Genomic DNA, 22,333 nt, shown 5'->3' with positions numbered 1-22,333 from the left:
AGTATGGACGCATATGTGTGTGGGACACACTCGATTTCAATGCTGTTACTATTTTAATTCTTATCCTCCCACCCCCAATAATTTAAAATCAATCTCTTGCGTGTATACTTAGGCTGAACTGAGAGCCACCTGAGAAGTGGGAAGCAACATTGAACAATGGCAATACAATGTGAGCTATATGTGTTTTAAAATCGTCTGGTATGGGTATCCCTGGGTGGCTCAGCGGTCTAGTGCCTGCCCCTTTGGCCCAGGGCATGACCCTGGAGTTCCAGGATGGAGTCTCACATCAGGCCTTTGGCTCAGGTCCTGATCCCGAGGTCCTGGGATTGAGTCCCACATCGGGCTACCCGCAGGGAGCCTGCTTCTCCCTCTGCCTGTGTCTCTGCCTTTCTCTGTATGGCTCCCATGAATAAATAAATAAAATCTTTTAAAAAACGAAAAAAAATGTGTAGTAGTTACATTAAAAAGCAAAAAGACAGGATAACGGATTATTTTCACCTGCTTGGCACTCCCTCTATAAAGTCTATTTCAGGTGGTCGTCATTTTGGTGGATTTGGATCAGTAATTGTATTGAGTTGTGAGAGTCCTTGAAAATTATCTCTTGAAACATGGATAAGAAGAGCTATTTTATTTTATTTTATTAATAAATTTATTTTTTATTGGTGTTCAGTTTACCAACATACAGAATAACACCCAATGCTCATCCTGTCAAGTGCCCCCCTCAGTGCCCGTCACCCATTCACCCCCACCCCCCGCCCTCCTCCCCTTCTACCACCCCTAGTTCGTTTCCCAGAGTTAGGAGTCTTTATGTTCTGTCTCCCTTTCTGATATTTCCCACACATTTCATCTCCCTTCCCTTATATTCCCTTTCACTATTATTTATATTCCCCAAATGAATGAGAATATATAATGTTTGTCCTTCTCCGATTGACTTACTTCACTCAGCATAATACCCTCCAGTTCCATCCACGTTGAAGCAAATGGTGGGTATTTGTCATTTCTAATGGCTGAGTAATATTCCATTGTATACATAAACCACATCTTCTTTATCCATTCATCTTTCGATGGACACCGAGGCTCCTTCCACAGTTTGGCTATTGTGGACATTGCTGCTAGAAACATCGGGGTGCAGGTGTCCCGGCGTTTCATTGCATCTGAATCTTTGGGGTAAATCCCCAACAGTGCAATTGCTGGGTCGTAGGGCAGATCTATTTTTAACTCTTTGAGGAACCTCCACACAGTTTTCCAGAGTGGCTGCACCAGTTCACATTCCCACCAACAGTGTAAGAGGGTTCCCTTTTCTCCGCATCCTCTCCAACATTTGTGGTTTCCTGCCTTGTTAATTTTCCCCATTCTCACTGGTGTGAGGTGGTATCTCATTGTGGTTTTGATTTGTATTTCCCTGATGGCAAGTGATGCAGAGCATTTTCTCATGTGCGTGTTGGCCATGTGTGTCTTCCTCTGTGAGATTTCTCTTCATGTCTTTTGCCCATTTCATGATTGGGTTGTTTGTTTCTTTGGTGTTGAGTTTAATAAGTTCTTTATAGATCTTGGAAACTAGCCCTTTATCTGATAGGTCATTTGCAAATATCTTCTCCCATTCTGTAGGTTGTCTTTTAGTTTTGTTGACTGTATCCTTTGCTGTGCAAAAGCTTCTTATCTTGATGAAGTCCCAGTAGTTCATTTTTGCTTTTGTTTCTTTTGCCTTCGTGGATGTATCTTGCAAGAAGTTACTGTGGCTGAGTTCAAAAAGGGTGTTGCCTGTGTTCTTCTCTGAAGAGCTATTAACTAAAGAAAAACTAGATGAGAATATAATATTGTTATATATTTGGAGAGTCACTGATTTTAGTGTTCCTTACCAAAAAGATTGTCTTGACACGCTGTTATTTTTTTAAGTTTTTATTTAAATTCCCATTAGTTAATGTACAGTGTAATATTAGTTTTGGGTGTAGAATTTAGTGATTCAACACTTCCATACAGTACGCGGTGCTCATCACAACAGGTGCCCTCTTTAACCCGAGTCTCCTATTTCACCCATCCTCCCCAGCCCACTCCCCTCCTGTAACCATCAATTTGTTCTCTATAGTTAAGAATCTGTTTCTTGTTTTTTCTTTCTTTCTTTCTTTCTTTCATTATATTTACTTATTCATGAGAGACACACAGAGAGAGGCAGAGACATAGGCAGAGAGAGAAGCAGGCTCCCTGCGGGGAGCCTGATGTGGGACTCAATCCCAGGACCTCGGGATCAGGACCTGAGCCAAAGGCAGATGCCCAACCATGGAGCCACCCAGATGCTCTGTTTTTGCCCCTTTCATTTCCCTTTGCTGGTTGTTTTCTTTCTTAAATTTTACATATCATTAAAATAATATGATATTTGTCTTTCTCTGACATACATCGCATAGCATAATACTCTCTAGCTCCATCTATGTCATTGCATAATACTCTCTAGCTCCATTGCAAGATTTCATTCTTTTTAAAGGCTGACTTACACTCCATTGCATGTATATGTCACGTCTTTTTTTTTTTTCACTCTCTCTTATCTAGGATTAGAGTCAGGATGAGGGTGAAGATATGTGTGTAAGTATCTTGAAGTTCACAGCCCTCTCCAGAAAGTTAGGGTCAGAAGTTAGGGGTTTGGAGTAGGAGATAGGGTTAAGGTATTTGCCTCACATCCTGAGGTTTGAAACCTTTCCAGTGAACAAACCCTCAGACTTCCGCTGGTGTGAGTGTATAGGCATGGCTGCTATCTACCCAGCTGAAGCAAGGAAGGGATTTGGGGCTCTAAATACTTTTTATTATTTTATTTTTTTAATTTTATTTATTTTAGAGAGAGAAAGTGTGAGCGAGGGAAAGGGCAGAGGGAGAGGAGCAGACGCCACGCTGAGTGTGGGGCCCAACCTGGGGCTTGATCTCATCACCCTGAGACTATGGTCTGGGATGAAATCAAGAGTTGGCTGCTTAAACAACTGAGCCTGCCAGGTGCCCCTCTAAATACTTTTTAAATTGGTATTCAGTTGGTTCTTGTGTTTTTATATCTCTACACTCACACCATTTTCAGAAATATTACCAATTTTTAAATATTTGGGATCTTCTTCAGAATAACTAGGCCTCTCTCTCTCTCTGTCTCTCTCTCTTTTAAATCGTGTTTTGAGGAACCTATTTTCTCAGATCTAGGGTGAGTGTGAGTCTATGTGCTTGATATACTGCAGTTCAAAGATCTCTCCAGACAGGTAGAGTGTAGGGCTTAGGAGTAGAGTTACTGTTAGGGTATGTGACACACTATTAATTTTAATTTTAATTTTTAAAAAGATTTTCTTTATTTATTCATGAGAGACACAGAGAGGCAGAGGGAGAAGCAGGCTTCTCACAGGGAGCCCGATGCAGGATTGGGACTTGAGCCCGAACCAGTGTGTATATGCTGTATGTGGCCAAAGCCACAATACCCTAATTACTGAGCAGGCAAAAATCCAGTTCTTCTTCAGGGGCTACCTCAACTTCCTCTACGGTCCCTTTGATAATGATCCACCACCCTACCCTGCTTCCAAAGCACTGCACTCATACTGCTTTTGTGGTGTTCATCATGTTTAGTTGAAGGAATGCCTCCAAGCTACTCTGGGCTACCCAGAGTCAGGATGCGGCTGTGTTCTGTGCACCAAAGTCCCCAAACAAGGGCCCACGGGAAGCACTGAGCACAGACTTACTTGATTGGTATAAGAGGTGCATTCTGTGTCAGAGAGATACTTTCCACTCCTGCATATCAGAAACCTCAGCAGAGCTTTGTGAACCTGCAGGTAGCTGGGCTCCATGCCAAACCCGCTAAATCAGTGTCTTGCAGGGGTGGGTCTGGATTTGTGCATTTGGGGGCAGAAGCTCCACAGATGATTCTAATATGGGAACAATTGAGTTTGTAAAAAGGTCAGAGTAGACTGAACTGCCAGGGTAAGTTGGTAGAGGAGGGGCCATGTACTACAACGTTTGGGGGAAGAATGTATCAGATCAAGTAAAAAGAAAAAAAAAGCTGAAGTACAGACATGAATGTAAGGATGACAGTAAGGAGACCAGTTTTTTGAATAGGTTTATGTGAGAGTAATACTGGGTAACTGAATAAGCATGATAGGCCCTGTTCACAGGGACTTTGAACGTCTGTGCACAGTCAGGCAGTCAGCAGAGCCTGAGCATCTTAGAGACAGGCACACGGCTGCATCTTATTGTCACGGCAAGTGGCTGCTCAGGAAGAGGATGGCTTGCTTAGGGAAAAGAATGAGGAAGGCCTCCTTGGCAAGAAAAGTATTTCTTTGAAGATCTTTCTTCAGAAATTTACCAGTTAAAGTATCATAGAATTTTAGAATTAAAAATACATATTTAGGGGCAGCCTGGGTGGCTCAGTGGTTTAGTGCCGCCTTCAGCCCAGGGCCTGATCCTGGAGACCCGGGATCAAGTCCCACGTCGGGCTCCCTACATGGAGTCTGCTTCTCCCTCTGCCTGTGTCTCTGCCTCTCTCTCTCTCTCTATCTCATGAATGAATAAATAAAAATCTTAAAAAAATACATATTTATCCTCTGTGCTTAAGTAGAATTCTATAGAATATGAATTCCCCGTTGAAAAAAAAAGAAATAGTTTCATAATTAAATAAATTTTGGGGACACCCCCGGCGGCGCAGTTGTTTAGCGCCGCCTGCAGCCCGGGGTCTGATCCTGGAGACCTAGGATCGAGTCCTGCGTCAGGGTCCCTGCATGGAGCCTGCTTCTCCCTCTGCTTGTGTCTCTGCCTCTCAGTCTCTCTCTCTCTCTCTGAATAAATAAATTAAAAAAAACTTAAAAAAAATTTTTGGGATTAAAAAAGCAAAAGAAACAGGTATAAGGTATAATTAATTTTAATAATATATTTTATTTAACCCAGTGTATCCAATATGTTGTCATTTCAACATATAGTCAATATAAAAATTACTGAAATGCTTTACAGTCTTTTTTTTTTAATGTAATCATTTTTCATCCCAAATCCCAGTTTATACTTGGCAGCATGTTTCACAGCAGACCACCAGCATTTCAAGTGCTTACTAGCCACACGTGACCACCAGCTAGTGGCTGCTGTTGGTGGACTGTGGCAGGTTCTAAAGTGTGCACAGTAAAGTAGGATCAGAGAGGTTTGGAGTCTGGCTCAAGGGCACACAGCAGGGCCCAGCTCTGCACTCTTCTCAGCCCCTGGCTTTCCCTAGGAGTTGGGGTCTGCCCCATAGCACAATCCAAGTCAATGGCACTCAAATTCTACATTCAAGAATCATCTGGGGAGCTTGTTAAGATGACAGTTCCAGCCCTACTCCAGACCTATAGCATCAGAACCTCTGGGAATGGAAGCCAGGAATCTGCATGAACAAACTCCTAGTGATTCTGACGCACATTTTTGGGGTATACTTGGAGGATCACTGCTTCCAGCACATTGGAATCACTTAGAAAGCTTATCAGAATGCCAGTGCCCAGGCTATACCCCTGAGCAACCAGATCATAATCTCTGAGGGTGGACCAGAATATCCATATACTTTAAAAATCAACTTTATTGAAGTATAATTTACATTCATTAAAATGCACCCATTTTATGTGTAAGTTTTGATGTATTTTGACCCATGTAACCCCACTATAGTCAAGATACAGAACATCTTGGTGACCCCAAAGGATTCCTTTGTGACTCTTTGCAGTTAATTCCCCCACCCAAGGCAGCCTTTTTAAAAAGATTAGATTTGGGCAGCCAGGGTGGCTCAGCGGTTTAGCGCTGCCTTCGGCCCAGGGCGTGATCCTGGAGACCCAGGACCGAGTTCCGCATCGGGCTCCTTTCAAAGAGCCTGCTTCTCCCTCTGCCTGTGTCTCTCCTCCGCCCCCTCAGTCTCTCATGAATAAATAAATAAAATCTTTAAAAAAATAAAAAGATTAGATTTGCCTCTCTTAGTATTTCTTACCAGTGGAATCACCAGAATGCACTCTTTTGTACATTTTGAGCACTCATTTCACTCAGCATAATGTTTTTGAAATTCAGCCATGTGCCTTCCAAAAAGACAGTTCTAGCCTTGTGCCTCCTGATGGTTTAGGGATACCATGAGACATGTACAGCTGTGCCTTCGTCCCTGTTGTTCCCTTTGCCTGGGGCACCCTTAATCTTTTCTTCAGGTGTCCAAAAGACACCTGATGCTTTCTGCTCTCAGCCTCAGTTCCTCCTCCCTAGAGAACACTAACAAATGGACGCCTGGGTGGCTTAGTAGTTGAGCATCTGCCTTCGGCTCAGGTCGTGATCCCAGGGTCCTGGGATCAAGTCCCGCATCCGGCTCCCTACAGGGAGCCTGCTTCTCTTCCCTCTGCCTGTGTCTCTGCTTCTCTCTCTGTATCTCTCATGAATAAATAAAATCTTAAAAAAAAAAAAACAAAACACTAACAAATGTGGCTAAGGACTAGTTAGTTCTGGTAGCTGAGGAGGCGCTGCCTGGGTCAGGGCACCCTCTGTTCTTCTCCCAGAGGCTCTGAGAGGCCTCCAACTCATCTTCCTATCCCTAAATCTCCAGTCAATCCTCCAGTGGCCACCAGATTCTTGTTGCTTGGCTATGAACCTGTTTTTCTGGCTGTAACAGTATCAAGCTTTTGTGACTCTGCCACTCCATCCTGCACCATCTTACCAAGCTCTCCCCGGAAGCTGGTATGGGGATACACCGCCTCAATCTAGTAGTTCTTATACCTCCTCTTCTCACCACATGAAGGTGTGGACCAGGATGCTGCTGCCTCACAGCACCCAATTGGATGTGCTCTGTGTAAATGGTGCCTCCTGGTGGTAGAGGTGTGTATTTTTGGGATCACAGGTAAGGGCTCACTGTGACTGCCGCATGGGGAGACTGGGGTATTAATTAGTGTTGACTCCCAGTCAGGAAGGGACCTTGCCCCGGGTGGGACTGCGATGGTTTCTCTTTTGAGAAGAAGAGAGAAGGCTGGCCTCTAACAGAAGATTAACGAGACAGGAGAGAAGGACGTAGCAGGAGGTCTTAAAGGGCCTTGTGCTAGCTCCCCAGGCCACCACCTGCCCGGGTGAGCTACAACCACTGGCCCACTGGTGGTGATTCCTTTTTGGTGGAATCAGTTCTCCAAACATCTGTCAGGAGAATTCTCAATTTAGAGGGCCTAGGGGCTGAAGGTTCAGGTTGCCCTCCAGCTCTACAGAAGGAATAAGATTTTGTAAGAGATTCCCCTGATATTCGTGCCCTTTTCTTCCTTGGTAATACAAACCTTGCTTTGTCAATGGATACATTGGAGCCCAGCAAAAATTACATTGTGTATGTTCCCCTGAGCTAACTATGGCCATGCGACTACATTTTGACCAAAGTAAAAGTGTTGTATGGGACTTCAAGGCAAACATTTTTTGCCCTTAAAAAAAGTTTCTCTAACTCCTTTTCCTTTTCACTACTGACTGGAATGTAGATGTGACGGCTGGAGTTGGAATGTAGATGTGACGGCTGGAGTTCTAGCAGCCCTATTGGGTCACAACTTCTGGACTGAAGAGGACAGCAATAATATGAAAGGAGACTGGGTCCCCCTGATGATGAAGCGCCACATTAGCTCTGGGTACCCTGTCTCCAGATCCCATTTTTGTAAAAGCAAATTAAACTTCTGTCTTGTTTAAGGCATTTGATTTTGGGTTTTCTATTATTTACTAGCTGAATCTAGTCATGATAGAACACTGTCAGGGAGGAGGAATATATCTTGTCAAGGCAGGTGTATGCCTTGAGATTCTTTTGGGTCCACAGGGCAGGAAGCCACATTGAGGTAGTTTAAGGAAACTGAGGAATTTTTTATAAGGGAGTTCCAAGGTAGGAGTGGGGCTGTGCCTCAGGGACACCCAGAACCAGAGGCTCAAACTGCTGCAGGATATTTTTTTTTTCTCTCTCACATATGCCTCTGTGCCCTCAATTAATTCTTGTCTTTTACACTTTCTCCACAGAAGCCAGAACGTAGCTCCTCACCCTCAGGTTCTCTGGGGCTCATGGTTTTGGGCACTCGGAGGGAGACATGAATCCCAAGTGAGCATAGGTGCAGTCCTTGGTTTCAGCAGGGCCTGTGGTGTACTGGAGGGGTCCTGGCTTGGGTGGGAGCTTCCCTGCATTGAGGCCTCTGGAGCCACATCCACTGCTACCTCCCCCAGCCTCTATTCCCCCCTTCCCTTTTGCCAATGTCCTTTGTCCTGACTGTTCCAACTGGAATAGTTATTCTGCCATTAAAATCTGGGGCTCCTGGATGAATTGAACAGTGTGAGGAAATGTGGGTGATGTAATAGGCACTGAAATAAAAATCGGATAAAACTCTTTATTCCTGAAACCACTGAGCTCAGGACTGTGTCTGTCTGTCTGTCTGTCTGTCTGGGTTTGAATCCCAGACTTTCCACTTACTGGTTGGTAGCTGTGGCCTTGAGCAAAGCCCCACTCAGTCTTCCTTTTGTCCTTTGAGAGGAGGAGATCCTGTTGTGAGGACCAAATGGGACAGCGCATGTGGTGCCCCTGCGACACAGGAGGTACTTGCCAAATGTTAATTATCAGGGTTGTTACAGACTTTGTCCCTTTCAGGGGCTCCTGGAGCCTATTCCAACTAGCTTGGTGAGCTGTTAACTATCCCTCTAATGAACACTCCTTTCATAGCTTGAAATTGGCAATAGTGGGAGTATGCATGCCATGGGGCTTGATAAGAATGACAAATGAGGGCTGCCTGCTGCACCCTGTTTCCCGAATGTTCTTCTCTCATGCCCACCTCTCTTCTGAGACCCAGAACAATCTATTCAACTGTCTCCTGCAGGTTGCCACGTGCAGACCACAGGCCCTTGAAATCCCCATGTGGGAATTCAACTTGTCGCCTCTACTCTGTGCACCTCTGTGGTGAACCCTGTCTCTGCCATTTACCCCGTTATCCTCAGCCCTCCCTACACATTGGGGTGGGAGGGAGGGAAACCTTCTCTATCCTCAGGATCTTCCAGCTGGACTGAGAATTAAGTGCACATTAGACAGGTTCACAAGAGAGGAAAAAAAACCCAGAGTTTTAGTTAGGAGCCCACAGAGGTCCAATAATGAAACTGAGACCTGAAGAAATGACTAATGCACAGTTTTTATATTTTATTTAGACAAAGAGATGGTAAATCTGTGAAGAATTGACAGGACAAAGAAACCTTAGCTTTGGGAGTTTCAGTTAGTAAGGAATCCTAAACAGAATTTGCCCTGGGGTAGTAAATTAATAAAAAGTAACAAGCCTTGTTTAAACAGCCTTCTGGACCCTGAATTTCCTTTATCTGGTGATAATAAGGATGTCTCTTTACCTTCTGGTACAGGGAGGGCACCTTTCACATGGGACATTTATTTCCTGCTATCAGGGGGACAGAGGAGGGTCTGAGTATCCTTCTTGTACAGGCTAACTCCTAAGTAACTTTAAAATCAACATGCCAGGGGTGCCTGGGTGGCTCAGTCAGTTAAGTGTCTGACTTTTGCTCAGGTCATGATCCCGGGTCCTGGGAATCAGCTCTGCGTTGGGCTCCCTGCTTAGCAGAGACTCTGCTTCTCCTTCTCCCTCTGCCTCTCCCCCCGCCTCCCACTCATGCACACACACTGTTTCTCTCAAATAAATAAAATCTTTTTAAAAAATCAGTATGCCAAAGTGGCGCATTTTAGGGCCACCTGCCCTTCCCTATAGGGTCATCTGCAGCTCTTCTCACACCCCCATCCAGTCTATCAAAGATTCCATTAGTTCTCCTCCAGAATTTCTCCAGAATCCCCTATTAGTTCCCTACCCTCTGCCCCCTACCCATCCCCAGGCAACCACTGGTCCACTTTCTGTCACTGTAGGTTAATTTGCATTTTCCCATCTTTTTATATAAATGGATTCACAGAGCAGGTACTCTTTGCTTTTGTCTGGCTGCTTTTACTCAGCATAATCACTGTGACCTTTTCTCTACATTGCTACATCAGCAGCAGCTCCTTCCTTGTTTTCTCACTGTGTGGTAATCCCTTGTTTGGATACCCCACAGTGTGTTTCTCCGTTCTCCTGTTGATGGACATCTGGACTGTCCCAGTTTCAAAAAACTAGGAATAACTTGGTCCGAGCACTGCAACCTATGGTCTGGGTCATGGTGGTCACGTCTCCCTGTCTACCTGCCCTTGTCCCCTTTCATCTTTCCCCCACTAGTAGCCACAGGGATTCCATGAAAACCTAAGTCATGTCTTACCCCTTCCCTGCTCTGTGGCAAGTAGGGCAAGATCTAGGTCCTTATCATGCCCACATGCCACCCCCTCCCTCTGGGTGTCCTCCTCTTTCCTCACTGGGTGTCCTCCAGGCCCACCTTCCATGCTCTTTGGTCCTCCACATCTGCACCATGGCCCCTGCATGGGTGGGTGTGAGTCTGCCTCTGGCCTGGCTCCTCCCTCTAGATGTTCCTCCTGTGGATCTGTTCTCTCACCCCCTTCAGTTCTCTGCACAAGTGTCTCCTCCCCAGAGAGCCCTCCCGACATTTCTCATCTCCCTCCCCTGCTTCCTCTGCACAGCTCTGACCACCTCCTCATGTACCCCCTCATTTACCTCCTTGCTGTGTTCGTTGGCTGTTCAGCTTACTAAGTAGCTATGGAATGCCCAGGTCTGACTGGCTATCCCAGTTCTTCTGTGCCACTCGAAGCCTCATCCAGATCTTCCTTACCTTCCCCAATGGCAGTCCCATCGCCCTTCCCCTGGTGATCACAACCTTATCCATCACCACCCAATCCCAGCAAACTCTCCTAAAAGCACCCCTGAGCATCTGGTTGCTGGTACTCCACACTGTTTTGTTATTACTCCCATTAAAGCATATTTTTCACACTGTCAAAAGGCAAGCCTCAAGCATTGCCTTGCCAGGTAATCCCAGCCAGTAGAGTATACACATGTTTTTCAGTGGCTCAGACTTTCACATCTTGGACTCACCTCTCACTTTCCCTCACGCTCAGCCATGGTGAGTTGCTTTGTGTCTAGGCACTTGCATCCTCCAGGGAGTCATGATGATGACTCGCACTTCACCCTGTCGTGAGATGATTCAAGGCACATAAAATCCCTCTCATGGAGAAGAAATTTAATAAAAGTCCATTCCCTCTGTGCTGGAGGCCATCCAGATGTGTCAGGCCTGGTGTTCGTGTTTGGGAAATTTATGGTCCAGTGAAGGGCAATGCTGTCAGAGACATAAGGGAGGGGAACCAGTGTTCTGGGACTCCTGGGGTGGGAGCCTCCTCCCGGTATAGAAAGGTGGGCCTGTGTTTCTTCCTTCGTTCATTCATTCATCATCCAACCTTGAAGTGTCAGCTGACTTCCAGCTGGCAGGAGTGGGTGGGGAGTGGTGATGGGGGGAGGGAGTGGCTATGGGAGGAAGAGGTCCCCTGGTGGAGGGAACAGAGTGGGCACCGGGTTGTGTCAAGGCCACCTCGGAAGGGACAATGTCCTGTGGATCTCCATGAGGAAGTCTGACTTTATCTCTGCCAAAATGCAGAACTCACTGTCCCATTTTTTTCCTTCAAATCCTTCAGTGGCTCATCTTTGCTACTGAATCAGAATCAGCTCTATTTGTCCCTGTGGCTTCTGTGACCCCACACCATCCTCTCTTGAGCCGTGTTGGGACTTTACCTGGTGCACCAAACCGCTCACACTTCCAGCATTTCTTTCAACTAGATTCTGTTCTTTGCCCTCTGGGTCTGGTTGCCACATTCCCCTGGATGTGACTTCATCTCAAAGCCTTTGCTTTAGCCCCAGGCAGGTTGGAGCTTCCACTCTTCTCCCAGGTCCTGTTTTCACGCCTGTTCTGGCTATCCTCAGTGTGTTCTCCGTGGCAAGTTTCTTATCACCGACCCTACTAGGCTGTGAGAGTCTTTAGGGTGGGACTGGATCTTAACCATCTTTGTACCCCCAGATGTACCAAGTGTGCCACTGGGGAAGAGGGGCCATTGTGGACCCAAAGAACAGAGTCTTGTCTGGGTGCTGGGAGGTTCACGGTACCTTCAGCAAAACCAGGATTACACAGGGTTTTCACTCCTTTTGTGCCTGTTGGTGCTATTACACCTGCTAATGAAGGGTATACCCCTGTGTCCTCACTACCATGTCCCCCAAACACACACCCGGCCCTTTGAAGGGGGTGGCCCTTCTACCAGAAAGTGCTCTGGATTTCCCTTGTGATGTTGGCTTGGAGACATCAAACCAGCCTAGACACATATCGCCTGGCCCGCATGGTGCTTGGAAAATATCTTCAATGAGTCACCAACATTTACCAGTGCAAATATGGTGTGTAGAAAGTCCAGATTTCCAAGTTCCATTGAAAAACAGCAAGATTGGCCACGCTGGTCCATGTCTCTGCAGGACAGCCAGCGTGCTGCTCTCCTTCTGTACCCTCCTGGTCCCCCTCATCCTCTGTTCTAAGGTCTGCCCCCTCTCTACTCTGTCAGCGAGGTCTTTGCCCTCTGGTTTCTAGTTGGGTGCCACCATGCAGGCGTCTTTGAGAGTCTGGAGGGAGAAGATGGTGTCTCAGGCTTGGATCCCTCAACACTGCCTCAGCTGGCTGTGCTCCACTGCAGAAGGCCACAGATCCTGTGGGACAGCCCGTCCTTTATCCCCAGCTTTGCTTCTGGCTCTTTCTGGGTCTTGGCACCCTCTCCCCTGCTTCTTCACACTTCTCAGCTGTTAGTCCCGAGGAGCCACCACACCCACGGCGGGTTTCCTTGACCCTGCCCACACCTCCTCAAACCATTACATGCTCTTCAGATAGTCTGTCTGCAGGCCATCTGTTTCCTGTTAGGACACTGACTGAAACACCCCAAAACCCACCCTCCCTGGGCCTCTCAACCCTAACACACAGTGTTCAGTGATATCTGTGGAGCATAATACGGATGCATAAATGTGCACCCATCCTAAGTGTAAAGCAGACTGCACACACCAGGTTAACTAGAACCCGGATCAAAGTCAGAACATTTTCCCCATTCCCAGCCCACCCCCACCCTGCTTCCCTTCCTAGTCATTATCCTCCAGAGGGAAGCACAATCCTGACTTGTAGGGCATAGATTTGCTCTGCCTGCCCTTGTACTTTCTGCATCAATGGAATCAACCATCATGCACTCCTGGGTCTGACCTTTTACCCAACATTACGTCAGCAAGAGTCATTCGTATGGTTGCCTGAATTGTGTTGGTGAACCCCGTGAAGCTGCTCATGTTCAGTTTCTGGTCCACATAACACTTTATCTGGTTTTACCTGCAGGAGTATTTGTTCCCATCCTGTGTAGAATGTTGTCATCCAGGGAGACTGGCAGTGTGTTTAGCGATCCACTCGGGTGGGCATCTGGATTATGTCATCATATTTGTGTTGTGCTCTCCTTGCAGCAGACTTTTTTTAAACAGATTTTTTAAAACAAGATTTTATTTATTTATTCATGAGAGATACACAGAGAGAGGCAGAGACATAGGTAGAGAGAGAAGCAGGCTCCAATGTGGGACTTGATCCTGGGACCAAGGCGTCCCTTCTTGTAGCAGACTTAAGAGGAAGGTTAAGTTAGGTCTTACAGCTGTGTCTCTCTCAGTAGTGTGGAAATAGACGCTGGAGCCAAAGGGCCCTGTAGTTTCTGAAAAAAGGTAGCAGGGAGTGCACCGCTTTGTGCAAGTGTGGGAGAGTCTGTGTGACATGTTTGAATCTGCAGTCTGGGACTCGCTGGCTGTGCTGCTTTATGTCGTCTGGTTTGGACAGTGTGTTGGTTTCCTTTGCTTCTCTGATATCCAAGTGCTTCTTAACGAGAGGGGTGACAGCAGCAAGATCACTTCCTATAGGTCACAGGACCACTTGGGGCACCGCCACCCAGTGGGTGCTGTGTGCTCCCCCCTAGAACGCCTCTTCAGGGTTGGTGCACCCATCCAGCTGCAGGACTGCCAGCTGCCCTACACTCCCTTCTGGATCCCTCCCTGGAATCACCCTCTTCCAAAAGGAACTGCCAGCATCGTGCCCCTTGCAGGTGGTCAGCCATCGGTCACTGCGGGGTACAAAGGCTGACCCCTGTGTTGGTTTGGTTGGGTCTACCAAAACAATGTACCACCAGCTGGAGGCTTGAGTAATGAAATGTATTTCCTCAGAGTTCTGGAGTCCAGAAGCCTAAAGTCAGGACGTCAAGCAGGGTTTGTTCCTTCAGAGGGCAGAAGAGACAGTCTGTTCCAAGCCAGTCCCTGGGCTTCTAGTAGCCTCAGGAGTTCCTTGGCTTGTAGATTATGTTCTCTGTGTGTCTTCACTTCACTTTCTGTCTTCGCTTTCGGGCCCAGAGTCCAGATTTCCCCCTTTTGTAAGAACACAGTCATATTGAATCAGGGCCTGCCTTACTGACCTCAACTTATCATGTGCAAAAACCCTATTTCCAAAGGTCCCATTCACCGGTCCTGGGGGAGTTAGAACTTCATCTTTTTGGGGACACAGTTCAACCCATAATAATCCCTTAGCCTCAGTTTGGGACAGTCCGACCTCAGGGCTCTCCAGAGGGTGGGTTGAGTTCTGAGTGGACAGAGGCCTCACTGTCCTTGAGCAGATCAGCTTCCTCTCCACCAGGCCTGGATCCAGGCGCACTCTCAGGCAAGCTCCTGCATGCGGCTCCCTGTCTCAGAGTCTGTTCCCAGGGGACCTGAGACTGGGCCAGCAGAGGGACACGGAAACTCCCAGAATCAGCTCTGCTGGCACTGAAGGCTGGTAATGTCCTCTGAAGGGCTACCAACCTTAAAGGTAAGACTGCTGCCAATTTGCCAGCAAAAGATGGGTTTGTTTGGGAATAAAAGAGAATCGCAATCTTGGACAAACAAGCTGTGGCAAAAGCAACCATTGGCAAGTCTGGGGAAGGCACAATTTTTTAAGGAGAGAGTCTGTTGGGAAGGCTTGTTATGAACCAAAGTCCATTGCAGTAACCTGGAAGTTCAAAGTGTGGCAGCTTCGCACTGCCTGAGCTGTTGCTGGTAGGGCCAGGGAGAGAGGAAACCGTTCCCTCCTCAGGCTGGAGTAGTATCCATGTGCAAGGTCAAGTCTGTGGAACGTCAAGTTCCTCTCTTCCTGTCGGGTCTGCTGTTGACTACCTGGGGTAGGGTGTGAGAGCTCCCCCTGCCCAAACCTCCTGCCTCCATTTTAGTGAGGTGTCCTGTTTTTAATTTTCTTTCTTTCTTTCTTTCTTTCTTTCTTTCTTTCTTTCTTTCTTTCTTTCTTTCTTTCTTTCCTTTCTTTCTTTCTTTCTTTCTTTTCTTTCCTTTCTTTCCTTTCTTTCCTTTCTTTCTTTCTTTTTCTTTCTCTTTCTTGTATATTTTTTTATTGGAGTTCAATTTGCCAACATATAGTATAACACCCAATTCTCATCTCGTCAAGTGCCCTCCTCAGTGCCTGCCACCCAGTCACCCCAACCCCCCGTCCACCTCCCTTTCCACCACCCCTTGTTCGTTTCCCAGAGTTAGGAGTCTCTCATGTTCTGCCTCCCTCCCTGATTTTTCTTGCTCATTTTCTCTCCTTTCCCCTATAATCCCTTTCACTATTTTTTTATATTCCCCGTATGAGTGAAACCATATAATGATTGTCCTTCTCCGATTGACTTACTTCACTCAGCATAATACCCTCCAGTTCCATCCACGTCGAAGCAAATGGTGGCTATTAGTTGTTTCTAATGACTAATATTCCATTGTATACATATACCACAGCTTCTTTATCCATTCATCTTTCGATGGACACCAAGGCTCCTTCCACAGTTTGGCTATTGTGGACATTGCTGCTATAAACATTGGGGTGCAGGTGTCTCAGCTTTTCACTGCATCTGTATCTTTGGGGTAAATCCCCAGTAGTGCAATTGCTGGGTTGTAGAGTAGCTCTATTTTTAACTCTTTGAGGAACCTCCACACAATTTCCCAGAGTGGCTGTACCAGTTCACATTCCCACCAACAGTGCAAGAGGGTTCCCCACAATCAACGTGATAGATCATATCAACAAGAGAAATAACAAGAACCATATGATCCTCTCAATAGATGCAGAGAAAGCATTTGACAAAATACAGCATCCATTCCTGATCAGAACTCTTCAGAGTGTAGGGATAGAGGGAACATTCCTCAGCATCTTAAAAGCCATCTACAAAAACACCACAGCAAATATTCTCAATGGGGAAAAACTGAGAGCCTTTCCCCTAAGATCAGGAACATGACAGGGATGTTCACTCTCACCACTGCTATTCAACATAGTACTAGAAGTCCTAGCCTCAGCAATCAGACAACAAAAAGAAATAAAAGGCATTCAAATGGGCAACAAAGAAGTCAAACTCTCCCTCTCACAGATGACATGATACTCTACATAGAAAACCCCAAAGACTCTACCCCAAGATTGCTAGAACTCATACAGCAATTCAGCAGTGTGGCAGGATACAAAATGCCCAGAAATCAGTGGCATTTCTATACAACAATGAGACTGAAGAAAGAGAAATTAAGGGGACAATCCCATTTATAATTGCACCCAAAAGCATAAGATACCTAGGAATAAACCTAACCAAAGAGGTAAAGGATCTATATCCTAAAAACTACAGAACACTTCTGAAAGAAATTGAAGAAGACACAGAGAAATGAAAAAACATTTCATGCTCATGGATTGGAAGAATTAATATTGTGAAAATGTCTATGCTACCCAGAGCAATTTTACATGTTCAGTGCAATCCCTATCAAAATACTGTGGACTTTCTTCAGAGAGTTGGAACAAATAAGATTTGTGTGGAATCAGAAAAGACCCCACATAGCCAGGGGAATATTGAAAAAGAAAACCAATGCCGGGGCATCACAATGCCAGATTTCAAGCTGTATTACAAAGCTGTGATCATCAAGACAGTGTGGTACTGGCACAAAAACAGACACATAGATCAATGGAACAGAATAGAGAACCCAGAATGGACCCTCAACAGTATGGTCAACTAATATTCAACAAAGCAGGAAAGCCTATCCACTGTTCTTCGTTTTCATAGGGCCCACACCTCATGTCCACCACCTGAAGAGAGGTCTGTGTCAGGCTCTGCTGCTGTAGCAGGGCAGTGAAGACCTCATGCTGGATGGCCACAGTTCAAATTCCTGTCTTGCCACGCACTGGCTGTGTGAACTTGGGAGTGACAAGACCTCTCCAGACTTCAGTTTCTTCGTCTCTGATGGAGGGGGGATAATATTAATACCATTTTCCCTAAGGTCAATGTGAGGATTAAATGAACTCATCTACTAAACCTCTTAAAATTGTGCCTGGCACAGAGTAGGCACTCAGTAAACGCTCACTTTCATTATCCCAGTTTAGATTGAGCTCTTCTGCAGACAGTGCCTCCACATTCCCAAAGGAAGTAGGCTTCTGGCTGCTGACTTTTCTGCTTCCAAGTCTTAGGTGACTTCTAATGACCAGCTTATCTTACATTCATCTCCCTCTGTGAATGTGCTTGCAGCGGTCTGAGTGTCGTAAAATTTCAATCACATTGAATACATAAGTGAAAATAAAACTTGGTTTTTGTTATAGAAAGAAAAGGTGCTTAGGTAAATGGCCTGGAAAGTCCACAAAGTCTTGCCAAAGTTTATAAACTAGAACAAGAGAGCCCCAAGTGTAATAATTCCATCCTTTGAAAGATTGGCAAATTTTGAAAAAACAAATGTTCGTTATAAATGCAAAATTAAATCCAAGTGCCTTTCACATGGTTTTTTGTTTTAATTGTAACTTTCTTTTTTTTTTAATTGTAACTTTCCATTTTGAAAGAGTTTAAGACTCAAGAGGAGTTACAAAAAAAGGACTGGGAGTTCCTTTGTACACCCTTCACCCAGTATACTGTTTCTACTCCCAGCACTTCTGACAGCAAGCATGTAGGTTTCTTTTCTCATACCAACAACCAGTTGTCAGATTCTCCCAACACTGATTGAGGGTCCTGCAGTTCCACTCTGGCACTAACCACCTGGAGTTAGCATCAGACCCTACAGGGGAAGGGCTCAGTCCCACAAGACTTCCACTACTTCAGATGCCAGTCCCAGGCATTGAGTCCCTAGGTCATCCACACTTCTGTTCAACATGGCTACAAAGTTGGGGGGTTTCCCCAATCCGCCTCCCTTTCAGGTTCAGTAATTTGTTAGTATGGCTCAGTAAAACTCGGGGAAGCACTCAAACGTGCATTTTCAGGTTTATTATAAAGGATACAACTCAGGAACACCAAATGGAAGAGAGGCAGAGGGCAAGGTATGGGGAAGGGGTGCACAGAGCTTCCGCGTGCCCCCTCTGAGTCTGCCACCCTTCTGGCACCTAAGTGTGTTCAACAACCTGGAAGCTCTCTGAACTCCAGTGTTGAGGGTTTTAAGTAGGTTGTGTTACGTAGGCACGATTGATTAAACCATTGGCCACTAGTGATTAACTCAACCTCCAGGCCCTCTCTCCTCCCTGGATGTCCAGGGTGGGGCTGAAAGTTCTGACCCTCTGACCATGTCTTGGCCTTTCTGGCATTCAGCCCCCACCCTGATGGCCCCCAGTCACATTTTTGGCATAAAGGAGAACTCTGTCACTCTAGATTCCCAAAGCTTTTAGGACTTGTGTGCCAGGAACCCAGAACAAAGACCAATATTGAGTTTTTATTGTATCACACCCAGCTTTCCCCAGTGATCATATTTTATATAACTATACTACCTTGTCAAAATCAGGAAATTTTTTTTTTTTCCCTGAATGTATCTTAAGTCTAGTCTAGTGTTAAAATCAGGAAATCGATGTTAGGACAATACTACTAATTCAGTACAGACCTTAACTCGCTGTTTTTTCTTTTTTTAGATGTCTTTAAAATACTTAGAAAAACATAAAAATTAAGGAATGAAAAGCCCCTTTCGAGATGGGGTGAATTTTAGGTAAACTCTGCAGAGGAGGGTGGATCTTTGGCTAAGCTGTCTGGTGGGTGCAGGCTTTCCGGCTTTTGGCAAATTCCCCAGCAGCTGTGATCTGCTCGAGTGTGGTCTGAGCACCAGATGGATGTGGTGTCTTACTGTCAAAGTTTAGACCCCTGGGGGCAGCCAGTCTGTCCCACCCTCACTCGCGTCTGAGAAACAAAACGCTGTGCCAGCAAATTGAAAGGGACGCTCACAGTGTGTTCTGTGTCTCCACCCAGTGGAGAAATACAGAAAAAAACTGCCAAGAGAGCCCCTGCCCCAGACCCCCATGAGGCCCAGCTGGGTAGGAACCATTGGTGCCTACACACAGACTGGCTCCCAGGAATCCCAGTTCCTCAGATTCATTGGTTTATGGTTTGTTCCTCAGATTCTGCTTATTTCTAATTAATTCCTCCTGCTTAAATGAAGACCCAGAGACCGCGCCCAGAGCAGGGAGTTTTTATACCCTGTAGACAAATGTGTGAAGACCTGACAACACAGAGGGGTTGGGGCTATGGGTAGTCAGTGGTGAGGAAGATGCAGGTGAATTAACAAGCTTTGTTTGTGCAGATATCTCAGCCCCCGTTTCCCTGTCTCTGGTGATGAGAATGTCCTCTTTCCCCTGGTACAGGGAGGGGACCTCTCATGTGGGAGTTTTATGACCTGTTTCAGGGAAGAAGGGTGAGAGTCACCTTCCTGCGCCTGCTATTACTTAAAATTCCTTCAGCTTAGCATAGTTAGAGTGCCAAGGTGCCATATTTGGGGGTGACGTGCCCTGAACCCCATCAACATAGAGACAGCCTCGATTTTCAACCCAGGTTTGGAGCTTCTGATAAGGCATTTCTGGACTCAGTCTTGCACATTTAACCTCATTTGTAGTTTCTAAGGAAATGGGGCGCTGAATCCTCTTCACAGCCAGACATAATGAATCCCCTTCCACACAGCCCTGCTCTTCTCTGTGCTGATCAAAACATCCTGTCATTCCATAATCATCTCCCGTCTGCTGGTTATCTGGTTATCTCCTAGAACCCAGTGTCTTTCCTTTGGAGGGGACTCCCCGTGGGGATTCGAACTCCCTTGCCACCTCTCGTCAGCCTGCAGGAAGTATTTCTCACATCTTTATCAGATTTGCTTTCTCCTGCCTCCTGATTTTGCTGTGAGGGCCAAGAGAGCTAATGCACAGAAAGCACTTAGGAGAGTTCTTGTATCCTGAACTGTATGAGCCACATTCTTTGTTTTTTCAGTATTATGAAGCCTCTGGGGCCTTGCTAATTCTGGAGGAATCCATCTCCCCAGGGTAAAGTGAGATGGCAAAAGGCTTGCCTGTGAGCATGCCTTTCCTATGCAAACTAACCACCTCTGACCAGTTTCTTTATGGTGGGGGCTCTCATGTTTTGGGCCACTCTCCCTGCCTGAATCCCAGGGTCAGGCAGCAGACAACTAGGGACAGACAACTAGGGACAGACCTTACACTCCATAGCCTGCTGAAATTATTCATACCAGCCAATTTTTTTTTTAATTTTTTTTTTAATTTTTTATTTATTTATGATAGTCACAGAGAGAGAGAGAGGCAGAAACACAGGTGGAGGGAGAAGCAGGCTCCATGCACCGGGAGCCTGATGTGGGATTCGATCCCGGGTCTCCAGGATCGCGCCCTGGGCCAAAGGCAGGCGCCAAACCGCTGCGCCACCCAGGGATCCCATACCAGCCAATTTTAAACCCACTTAGCCTGCTTTACCCGACTGCCCATTTTCTCCTGTAAGAAAAAAAAAAAAAAACAACCCACAATCAATACCCTCTCTCACTGCCCTCCCACGGATGTTCTTTCATGTGGCTCTACATGAGAACCGTGACTGTTTTAGTGGCAATCTCCTGATCTGTTGGCCTGACCCTACCTGAATGAAAATAAGATTTCGATTTTAAAACATCCCACATGTGCTCACAATCTCATCTGTCATCACAAACGTCTCTGCTTGCTCACAGCTGTTCTCGACAACACTGCCCACACTGACAAAGTCCTGTACACAAAGCCGGCATTCATGCAAAAGATGCCTCTGAATGCTTGCGTAGGGGAGCTGGGGAGAGGACCTGGATTCCCAAAGAAGGAGGAGGACTCTTTCCTTAGGGCCCACCTGCAGAGCTGCCTGAGCCCAGGGTCTCCCAGCAACCCCCATCCCCCTCCAACCAGCTCCACCTGCTTCTGTTCTTGCCCAGATGAGCTTCAGAGCTGGGCATCTTTTCAAATTGAGTGCCAAATGTTATGTGTGTGCCTGCATTTTCATCTTGGAGAGAGGCCTGAAGATCTTTTTTCTGACTCTCTAGGGAATCTGACCCTCCCCCTAGAGATGAACACTCTCGTCTCAGATTTATCTCATCAATATGGTGTGACAGTCACACTAGTAGTTGCCTTTGGTCGAGGGAGAGGGGGTGGTGACTGGGTGGAACAAAAGGGCAGCCTCTGTCACTGGCAGGGTTCTGGCACATACTTATGTTGGTGTTTGCAAGAATTTGAGCTGTATATTTAGCTCTTGCATACTTTTCTCTAACTGCATTAGGAAAATTTGGGAATGTAGTAAAGCAAATGTGGCAAAATGTTAATTGTGAATTTAGGTAAAGGGATATAGGTATTCATTTTACTACTCTTGTCAGTGGGTTTGAAATTTTTAATAATTAAAAGTTGGGTAGAATTACAAGACCCAAACACACACATTAATATTAAAACCAAAAAGCGTTCCTAAAGAAGCAGGCAGGAGTCAAACCATCTTCTATACCCTTGCATGTCCATCTGTCTTGTTTCTGTGTCTCAGGCTGGTTCACAAAACTTTTATCCTCCCCTTTGAGGAGTTAAGTCTGCTTAACCATCACCCCCTCCATCTCCCTAAGTTTTCCCAGCCTTACCTGGGCCTGGAGCTTCAATGTACTCTAAGGAAGAAAACACCAATTGTAGACTCAGAGTTCAGTCCAGGTCCTAGATCTGCTGTTTTCTAGGTGTGTTTGTTACTTATTGCCATGTAACAAGTTGCCCCCAAAGGTAGTGGCATACACAACAAACAATTATCTCACCTACCTGTGGGACCCTGAGCCAGAGCCACCCTATTGAGCCCTTCCTGAATTCCTGGCCTTAGTTGGAGATTGGGAAGAACGGGAACATGGTTGTTTCAAGGTGCTCAATGTTGGGGTCATTTGTTATGCACCAGTAGTGACTGGGGCACCAACCCAGGATGCTTTAAAGCAAAAAAGAACATGTACTAGGACACAGTGCATGTTTTGAGAATGCTCAGAAGAGAAAGCAGAGGGAGAGTCTCATCAAAGCCCCAGCTACTCGCTTCTGTGTCTTTCTACTCTCCTTTCTCCTTCCCTGCAAATCTGTTTCCCCTGCATCTCAGTGCCCAGCATGGGGAAAGGAGGACACC

General features: G+C 46.1%; 1 protein-coding gene across 5 annotated transcripts in view; it reads left to right on the top strand.

The window, feature by feature from the left end:
* Window positions 1-22,333, top strand: part of CEACAM20 (CEA cell adhesion molecule 20) — an 80,694-nt gene that overhangs the window by 608 nt on the left and 57,753 nt on the right. The gene's annotated exons all lie outside the window — the stretch shown is intronic.

Source organism: Vulpes vulpes, chromosome 1 (assembly GCF_048418805.1).
Source record: "Vulpes vulpes isolate BD-2025 chromosome 1, VulVul3, whole genome shotgun sequence".
Classification (NCBI taxonomy): domain Eukaryota; kingdom Metazoa; phylum Chordata; class Mammalia; order Carnivora; family Canidae; genus Vulpes; species Vulpes vulpes.
The sequence above is the reverse complement of the archived record's forward strand: the minus strand, read 5'-3'. Positions and strand labels throughout refer to the sequence as shown.